Source organism: Pistacia vera, unplaced genomic scaffold (assembly GCF_008641045.1).
Source record: "Pistacia vera cultivar Batoury unplaced genomic scaffold, PisVer_v2 Contig683, whole genome shotgun sequence".
NCBI classification, from domain to species: domain Eukaryota; kingdom Viridiplantae; phylum Streptophyta; class Magnoliopsida; order Sapindales; family Anacardiaceae; genus Pistacia; species Pistacia vera.
The window spans coordinates 173,754-183,915 of NW_022196538.1; the positions used below are offsets into that span (position 1 = coordinate 173,754).

Below are 10,162 nucleotides of genomic sequence, written 5' to 3' on the forward strand. Positions count from 1 at the left end.
ATATAGGGAGATTGTTTTTTGCTATTTTGAACTCTGGAGAATTTAATTATATCAGACATCAGGCGGGTCTGCTATTTTTTATGTTTTTTATTTATATAATTATGCACTTCCTCTCTCTCTCATCCAGTCTTATCCATCAAACTCTCAACATTCTTCTGAGAGAGACCAAACCCAAAATCCAAAATCATAACTCTAAAAATAAAAATCAAATCTAAATCCTTCTGATAATCAATACCTGAGAATGGCGTCGTCGAAGGTGATGACGACCACGTCAACCTCAACGACCAATCCGGATCTGCCATGTCAGCAGTCTCTCTTATGTCCATCTCTCTCCTCTTTACTCGCCGATCTTCAAAACCCAAGACAATCCCCCGATCCATCTCTCCCAACGCCATGGACGATCTTCCTCAAAAACATTTACTCCGCTCCCACGGCGATCAGCTCGTTCTCTCTGGCGCGTCCTTCTCACGCGAGGGCAGCTTCAGTATTTCCAAAGACATGGCCAACAAATCCGTCGAGGAGGTCTGGAAGGAGATGGTGGCCGGCGGCGGCACGGAGGAAGAGCGTCGGGTCACGTGACGAGAGATACGCTCGAGGATTTTTTGCCAAGGCTGGTGCTGTCAGAGAGGAGGATCAACTTAATTCTATAATAATAGTAATAATAATATTAAATTATAATACTAATGGTACTTAATAACAATTAACATAATATTTAATAAGTAGTTAAATATAACAATAATAAAAAAACAGATGTTTTGTTGGAAGTGGAAGAGGAAAAAGAAATAGTTGAAGAGGCTCCTTTGGATAAAGCTACACAGCAAAGCAAAGAAGAATGATCAGAATCGTGAATCTGCAGCGAGGTCTAGAGAGCGCAAGCAGGTTTTACTCTTATTAATATTTATTTTAATAATCTCTTTATTTTATTTGTTATTTTATATATATTTTCTGATTTTGTTTTAATGGTTTTTTCTTATATTCAGGCTTATACATTTGAACTGGAGTCTCTGGTGACGCAACTGGAGGAGGAGAATGCTCATTTGTTTGAGAGAGGAGGTATTATTTCAATTTTCTAGAAGATTCTTCTCTTCATAATTTGTATTGCATATTCACTTGGATGTGGTTTGGGATGATTTAAAATAGCCATACTTCTTTTGAATTTTTCCAGAGCATTTAAACGTTCTTCAACTACTGTTGTTTTTGAAATCATAGATCATGTTTGCCCTTTTATTGGTTGAAAAATGGAAATCCTTTGTTTGGCAGCCTTCCACTTTTTGTTTATAAATAACACATGGAGAAATATTGACTCGGGACAAGCCAAGAGATGCCCTCCCTCTCGATTTAGAGGAGATGAGTACTTTGAGGGAGTAAAATAGTTTGATATGAAAATATGCCAATTTGGTGTTTGGAAAGTCTAAGATGAGAGATCAAGAGAACGGAGAGTAATTTTGAGAGGTTTATGAGGCTTAGTTTTTTTCATCATGAAGCAATGGTTCTCTTGATCTGCCACATTGGAGATTTTGAAAGATGGCCTTTGACCTTCATTCTTAACAATAATGTCTTTCTTATTAATTTTACTTTTAGAGATATATATATATATATTTATAATATTATGTGTTTTTTTTCTTCTGTATTCATAGTTTAGAGCCTAGAAAATATTTGAGAGCTTCAAAAGAGAAAATAATTTTAGTTTTGTTGATCTTATATTATATGCTATATGGGTTCTATATGGTCTGGAATTTGATGATTGGATCAATTATTACTCATTGCAAGTTGATTGTTTCTATGTTTAAGTTTTAGTGATTTTTTTTATTCTTCTGTCTTTCATTTTTATTTTTATAAAAGCCTTTTATGAGTGTATTGTAATTGCAGGCTGACCAAACAAGGAGAGTTTAAGCATTGTTATTTTTTATAGATACATGGGGTTTTTAACTACTTTCTACAGAATTGGATATAAACGGACAAATCAAGATCAATCAGTGATAGTCTTTGTAAATTTTATTGTGTGTATAATTGTTAAGAGTTTCTACAGGTTCATGCATTTGTGAACAGGTTTATGTATATTTATAATGTTAGTCTTTTTTATTTACGTTTACTTTTTTTTTTTTTTTGGGTGTATAATCCAGTTTGATGTATGGAAAAAACGAGGGTGTTTATTATTTAGTTTTTTTTCAAGATATTTAGGTTTTCTTAGATGATTGTCTGGAAGATAAATAGCCTTCGTTATATGGACTTCTCTTGGCTATTTGTAGTGTCTTATTCTTGTAGCGAAGGTTAACTTGGCTTGTTGACAAATTACAGTTTTGAACAAGTTATCTAGATAAATTCTTGATCTAATGTAATTATCACCAAACCTAACCCGACTGCATGAGAATTATTGATTAACCCCTCCCCCAAGTTTCTCCTCTAATTCACGGCTTGGTGCATCTATTCCTTGTTGTGTTCATTTCAAATGCAGCTGATGGAGAATCTCATTCCAGTTGTCGAGAAGAAAAACCACCTCGTGTTCTTCGGAGAGTGCATTCGCTACACTGGTAAGAGCTTCATTATTATCATTAATAATTAGATGGTAAAAAATGAAAAAAGATCGGTTCTTTGGGCTGCAATTGAATTTATAGCAAGAAAGTAGAGGGTACAGAAAACGACTTTATATTGGTAAATAGATTAACAAATGTCAGGTTTGATCCTCTTTTGCCAGCCAGCCATCCTTTGACTTACAGAGATGCTGATGCAGCCGAAGACTTAAATAATGTGTTCTAATTGAAGATGGATATGTAAATCCACTGCTATGAACCCTGACAATTTGTAATATTTGCTTAAGTAGAATACTGTAGAAAATTACCCCGAAAGAGAAAGAACTCTATTATAGGAAGCTTTTCTTGCCTGCATATGTTGCTGGGAGAAAAACTAATTGACTATACTCAAATTTACTAATCTTGTGGTATGATATTTTCATATTAGTTAATGTGCCTTCAGATATTTTCTTTTTGAAAAAGTGTTCTTAATGTTTATTACTTTTATGAGAGATATTATCCTGAATCTCTTTGAGGGTTGCCCTAAATAAATTAAAAGGCACTTTACTCGCAAACTCTTTGCCAGTAGTAAAATTTAACGAATTCTACACCTAACAAAGCAAAGTAAATATCTGTGTTTTGTTCTTCTTTTCGTTCGAAAGTCTCTGTTTATATCATATAGACAACCAAAGCCTAGTCACACTCGCATAATAGCATCGTGAAGCCAAACACCACCCAAATTAGCGCCAAATTCCAACACCAAAATCAACCCTAACACTTTAGTAAACACCCCAGCATACACACCAGTTCAAAACCAAATCAAGGCAACAGCTTTGGCCTCAAAAGATGAGGGTGGGGGAAAAATCAACACCAAAAGCAAGGCCACAACCGTAGCCTCAAAAGACGGGGCGAGGCGTGGGTTGCTGGCCTTCAAGGTGGGGGAATGGGTAAGGGATGGCAAATGGGTTGAGTAGGATGCACAAGACAACCCACCTCACTTCATTTATCTAAATTTTATTGGAAATAGATTGTACTCGGGTGTTTATGGTTGCTCTATTAACCCAAACTTTCTTTTAATATAAAATTTATTATATTAATTTTATTTAAAATGTAAATAATAATTACATTTTTTATATAAAATTATTTTATAGATATATTTAAGATCATTTCAATTAATAATTAAATAAAAAAATTAAAAGAATAAAAACTCAACCTCTCCCTATCTACCATCATCAGAATAGAGACGAATACGAAGACTAGAAATGGGCGTTGAAAGAGTTGGGGATCGAGACGGGGTTGGGCACAAAATAATTCCACAGCCACGGGGATGGAGTTTGGCTTCACCCCACCTCGACCCATGGGGATCTGCCCCGACTCGTCCCATATATATAATATCATTTTATTTAAAAAATTTAATATAAGATTTTTTCTATGCAATCTTATCAATATTCAAGAAATCTTGTTAATCTTATATTAATTTGAATAGTTGAAAATTAATCAATGAAGCAAACTAAACAAATTAATTAGAAGAAGGAAGAGGAACTTTATACAAAAAACAAATTAAAATTACCAATTAATTAGAAGAAGGAAGAGGAAATTTATGTGTATTATAAAGATGGAGAGACAAAATACATTGTATCGCACAAGTCTAATATCTAGTTTTAGACATTTATATTTTCTAAATTCTAATATCTAATTTCACTACATATCTAACAAGTTACTAATGTTATATCTAACAAGTCTTACTACGTATTATAATTGATCATGGATTATATCTAACAAATCTTACTACATATTATAATTAATTTGTGACATTTCATTTAAATAATATTTGTAATTAATTTGTCTAGTAATTTTGCTTGAAATTCTCGTATTCATTTTCTTTTCTAAAAAAAATAACATTTGTCAACAAATTACCACTTTAATAATTATTTTCACATTATTAATTGATCAAATGTGATTATACTTGTGGAACATTGAGTGAAATCATATACATATGGGTAATAATAGATGTTTTTGTATTCAAATAAAAACCCTTGTACTTCTAAAAATTAGATACAAATATTAATGTATTTTTAAAAAATAAAAAATAAAAAGCCTAAGGCTCTAAAGCCCATGAAAATTCTAACTCAGGCTACAGTCAATAATCCTAAAGCCCATCAAAACCCTAACCCAGTCTACAGTCAACAATCTTAAAGCCTATCATGAACGTACCTTGTTGACTGAGGGTCATGGAGAGCTCGGAAAATTAGGTATTTTGCAGTCTAATCGGGTCAATGCTAACTTGTCTAGTCTTGTCACTTGAAACCTTTTCGTCTGACTTCAACCTTTTGTATTCAGTGGGATTTCAAGTGTTGTCTAACAATTAGTTTAAAGAGACAGTGACTGATTTTCCATCCCGTACCCCAAAGCATCAGGGGCTGTAGCCGTTTGGGGATATCGAAGCGACAATACATCGCTTCCACTCCTTATAAATGTTGGTGTTCTTACTTTGGATAATCATCCTTTGCTTTCTTGGTATGCTCTGTTCCAAATCCGTAAAACGGTTGTCTTTTTTGCCAACTTCAATCTTTTAGGATTTGCTTTTTGTACCTTTTCTTCCCTGCTCTAAGGATGTCATCCACCTATGATTACTTTAGCAAGAATGCTGATTCTTCGGATAACAAGGTACCCGAGACATCGTCAATGCCTCCATGAGATGTTCGGAATAGCTTTTTGCATTATAGTGCCATCCGTAGTGGTGAAACTGGTCCTTCATTGGCGCATCAGGGGCCAGAAGATTTCGTGTGAGCCCTATCTCCTTATCATATGTCTTTTGTTTGTCTGGATGAAGGAGGTGACGACGCCAGTGGTCAAGGAGGAGGAGTATGGTTACTCGCGTGTCAAGGGATTGTCGGGCACTCGTTGCCAGGTTTTTGAGCCTTTCGGTGGTAGAAATGGGGATTCCTGCTAATATAGAGGTAGTGGTCAAGGAGAAGTGGTCGGAACTCCTTCGTAAGTGATTGTTGGGCTTCTAGAGTATCTTTGTGTCCCATCATGCACCTTCCTTGAGTCTACCACCAAGGCTAATTGGGAGGAGATGAGGGGGCTCGATGTGGCCATCATGCTGCAGAAGGTGGTTACGGACCATACCCAAGTTAGTATTGGCTCTTTTGTTTCTCTCTTGTTTGTTTTCTTGCTTTATGGTGCTTATGTGGGACTTGTCCCTTTCCAGCTCCTCTCCATGATGACGAGGCTCTTCCAGAGGGCTTATCAAAGGTTGCGTTGTCTGGAGGTGCCCGTGGAACATCTTTGGGAGTCTGACAGGCTGAGGGCGACTCTAGCTTCGATTCACGAAGGTCATGCCGAGGTGAAGGTCAAGCTATTTCAGGCTTTGGACATGAGAGATGAGCATATTGAGGCTCTCTTGAAAGAGAATGGAGAGTTTGGCGCGCAGGTGTGGTAAATGGAAAGAGCCATTGGCGTCCTTCAAAACGAGCGGTCAGGTCTTGAGCATCGCCTTACGTCACTTCAGAGTGCTGGTACTAAGGGCTCGTCTTATGAATTTGTTTAATATTGTTGATGCGAAATTTTGTACTGACTAAAACATCGAAACATGAACACGTGTCACCCAAAGGTACTCAGTTGACCTAGGAAGGAACCAAGCAAGATGGGTGCGTGATTCCGAGGAATCAGCAAAGATGTTCACGAGTAATTAGGACAAGGTCAAAGTCGATGGCGATGTTAGCTTATAATGACAATGAAGAGGCGAGCTTCTTAAAGTGGTTCGGTTGAGCAAGAAATCAAGCCTGTGCCCACTGATTCTATTTTCGAGATGACTAATTACAAAGAGTTAAATACTAATAAAGACAAAATGCCCTCTCTCTTTTCTCTTTTCTATTTTTTCATCCCCATTTTCAGGGTTTTAACTTGGTATTTATAGGAGCAAGTAGACCTTTGGGATGCCACTATTTGATATCATATATTTTTTACCAGAGTGTGAAGGATATACAATTATCCAAATTCAGCATATAATATATTAAATTAAAGCCCTATCTATCTAGTTTCCAATGCTTCAATTCGTTCATCAATTGGACATTTATTGGCAAGTTATGGCCAATTGACTATTGACTGTTTAGTGGAAATCGATTGATATCATATCTTTTTTACTAGAATGCGAAGGGTCTATAGTTATCCAAATTCTTGATATAATATATCAAATTAAATCCCAGTCTGTCTGATTTTCAACGCTTCAATCTGTTCACCAATTGAACTTTTATTGAGCAAGTTATGACCAATTTACTACTGACTCTTTAGTGTAATATGTGTCATTGGTACTAAAAAATATCAAACACCAATTACATTAAGCCACATGTAACAAAAAATCCTACTCATCCATGTATCACACATTATCACCAATCACATGCAGTCACATGTTAAACAATCATCCAACATGTCAAAATGAAGCAATTCTAGATCTTAAAAAATCTTACATTTCAATCAAATAGGATATGTGCTAAGATTATATTAAGTTATGGTCAATTTAATATTGACTATTCAGTGGAAATTGAGATTAATATCATATCTTTTCGACCAGAATATGAAGGGTTTACAGTTATCCAAATTTAGCATATAATATATCAAATTAAAGCCTTGTCTGTCTAGTTTCCAATTAGGCATGGCAATGGGGCGGGGTGGGGCATCTCATTCACCGTACCCATCCCCACCTAAAATCACTCCCCACCCCCGCCCCATCCCCATCACGGGGATGAAAAAAATTCCCCTTCCCCACCCCATAGGGAAATGTTGGAGGCCCGTCCCTACCCCATTAATTTTACATAAACCTAAATTAATTTGAGCATTACCAAACACAATAGTTAATTCTCATCCACATGACAAACATTTAAATTAATCATTTAAACATAGTTAATTTTACATAAATATGGGATAGGAATTGTTCTTGTTCAATTGTTTAGGGTGAGGGAAACTGGAAAAATATGGGTTTATATAGGCAAGATAATTGTGTAATTAGGTGAAATATAGGGGTATTAATGAAAACTATATATATATATATAATTTATAATTTTATATATTATATACAGGGTCGCCGGGGCGGGGTAAAGGCATCACCCACACCCGCCCCATCCCCAAGGACGGGGATTAAAACACCCCCACACCCGCCCCTATCCCCGAAAAAACTAGGGCTCCACCGCCCCATATGGGGCGGGGCAGGGCGGGTCCCCAGAATTTCGAGGAACATTGCCATGCTTATTTCCAATTCTTTTATTCGTTCATCAATTGGACTTTTATTGAGAAAGTTATGGCCAATTTAGTACTGACTATTTAGTGGAAACTGAGATTGATATCATATCTTTTCGACCAGAATGTGAAGGATCTACTGTTATCCAAATTTAGCATATAATATATCAAATTAAAGCCTTGTCTGTCTAGTTTCTAATGCTTCAATCCATTCATCAATTGGACTTTTATTAAGCAAGTTATAGTGCGTAATATGTGTCATTAATATTAAAAAAATATCAAACACCAATTACATTAAACCACATGTAACCAAAAATCTTACTCATCCACATATCGACATCATCACCAATCACATGTAGCCTAATGTTCATATCCCATATCATCACCAATCATATGCAACCAAATGTATATATCCTACATCATCACCAATCACATGCAGCCACATGTTGGATAGTCATCCAACATGTCAAAATAAAGCAATTCTAGAGCTTAAAAATCCTACATGTCAATCAAACAGGGTATGTCTCAGGATTATATAGATATATAGATATTAAATAATTAAATAATAAATATTATATATATTTAAAAAAATATATGTTATAATGTTAAAGTTAAAGTTTTGCTTAATTATTTGATTAATTAAGTGTATAATTGGAATTAGGATCCAGGTAAAAGTGTTTTAATTTTACTAAAATAATTATTTTTGAATAAAATAGTAGATTTGATTGAATAACTTTTACTTCAATTATCAAGTTCTAAGTATATCTATAGCAAATAAGTAATTATATATGATAAATTGATAAACATTAGTACATTACTTAATTAAATGATTAAAAATTTAATTAATTATAACATTATAGTATGACAACTCAAGGTATATTAAGAAAGTAATTATATATGATAAACTGATGAAAATTAGTACATTACTTAATTAAATGATTAGATATTTAATTAGTTATAACATTATAGTATGTCAATTTGTAACATCCACTTCGAGGTACATCTTTGATTCATGTTCATTTGCCTTTTAAATGTTGTTTGTTGGCCCTAAGTTTACTTGATATGTGTTATTGTTGTTAGGTTGCCCTTGGTTAAGTTTGTAAGTTGTTAGAATTGTTTGGATGCCCTGAATTTGATGAAGTCTGGGCGGATTTTGGGAAATGCAGACTTCGTTGCGGCGACGTAGGCTCTGTATTTTTTCGCCGGGGCGAAGATCTGGCTGATTTTCTTTGTGAAGTTTCTAGAGAATTTTCCATATGGGTGAAGTGACCATTCTACCCCTATTTAGCAGGAAAAGTGGGGAGTGAAATGTAAGAAAATTTCATGGAGAATATTTTGGAATGGGGGTTAATTTGTAAAGAATTAAAGGACAGTGATGGAATACCAAGAAAGTGTAAGGGCAAAATGGGAAAGAAGGCATAGTTATATGAGATATTAAGGGTTCAAGCACACAAACTCTCTCATTTTCTTTATCCCACACGCCACCTCTACCCCCAATTCTCTCATCTTTCCATCAATTTTCCAAGGTTGATTTGAGGGATTTTGGTTGGATTTCTATAAGGATTTGATCCTAAGCATCAAGAAGTAAGGATTCTTGTTCTATATGAGATTAATTTAAGTTAGTATGGAATTCTTATGAATTTTATGCTTACGATTTGAGAGAAGAAGCAAGTCCAACAAAGATAAAGAGCTTCTAGTGGAGGAACTCAAGCAAAGGTAAGTAAATCCAACCTAAGTTAAGATTTAAGCAACTAAATGATTTGATATGCATGTTTATGCTTATAAGCTTCTAATTGATTGTTGAGAATGTTGATGTTGATGAGTAGATGGCTTTTGATAAGTAGAATTAAGCCATGAGAAGTAGAGTTGAGTTTGTGGTGACCAAGTAGAGTTTGGTTGCATGTAGAAAGAAATTAAGTGGAATATTTGAAGTGTTTTTCTTGGCCATGTTTAGATTTATTGTGGAGAAGTTTTGCTCCATGAATGGATGGTTAAAGAAAGAAGTAGAGATGTATCAAAAATAAAATTAAATTATGCATGCATGATGTTTGATGAAATGCCTAAGAGAAGCTTGTGCATAAGTAGAGAAACTTATTTTGTGCAACATTACATATTTGCATTCCATGCTTGCAGCTAAGAAAGATTACAAACATGAGCCATCCACATGCATGTATTTGCATATGCATAAGAACATTAAAGAAAGAATAAAGAACTTTAAGAATAAAGAGAAAGAAAGAAAAGCACTAAGAATAAAGAAGAGAAAAGTGCTAAAGAAGAGAAAAGAATAGGTTGTTGCGATGGGGAACCCGTGGGTGATAAGAAGAAGAATTCCCACATACACGCTGCCTTAAGTGAGCTGCATAAGAAGTAGAAGAATTTGTACGACCCGTAAGAGTGTATGTGGATGAGGGTTA

At 35.0% G+C, this 10,162-nt stretch overlaps 1 pseudogene; it reads left to right on the forward strand.

Moving 5' to 3' along the window:
• The first annotated feature begins 210 nt into the window (after positions 1–210).
• LOC116113556 lies at positions 211–2,535 on the forward strand (annotated as a pseudogene).
• Positions 2,536–10,162: the final 7,627 nt, after the last annotated feature.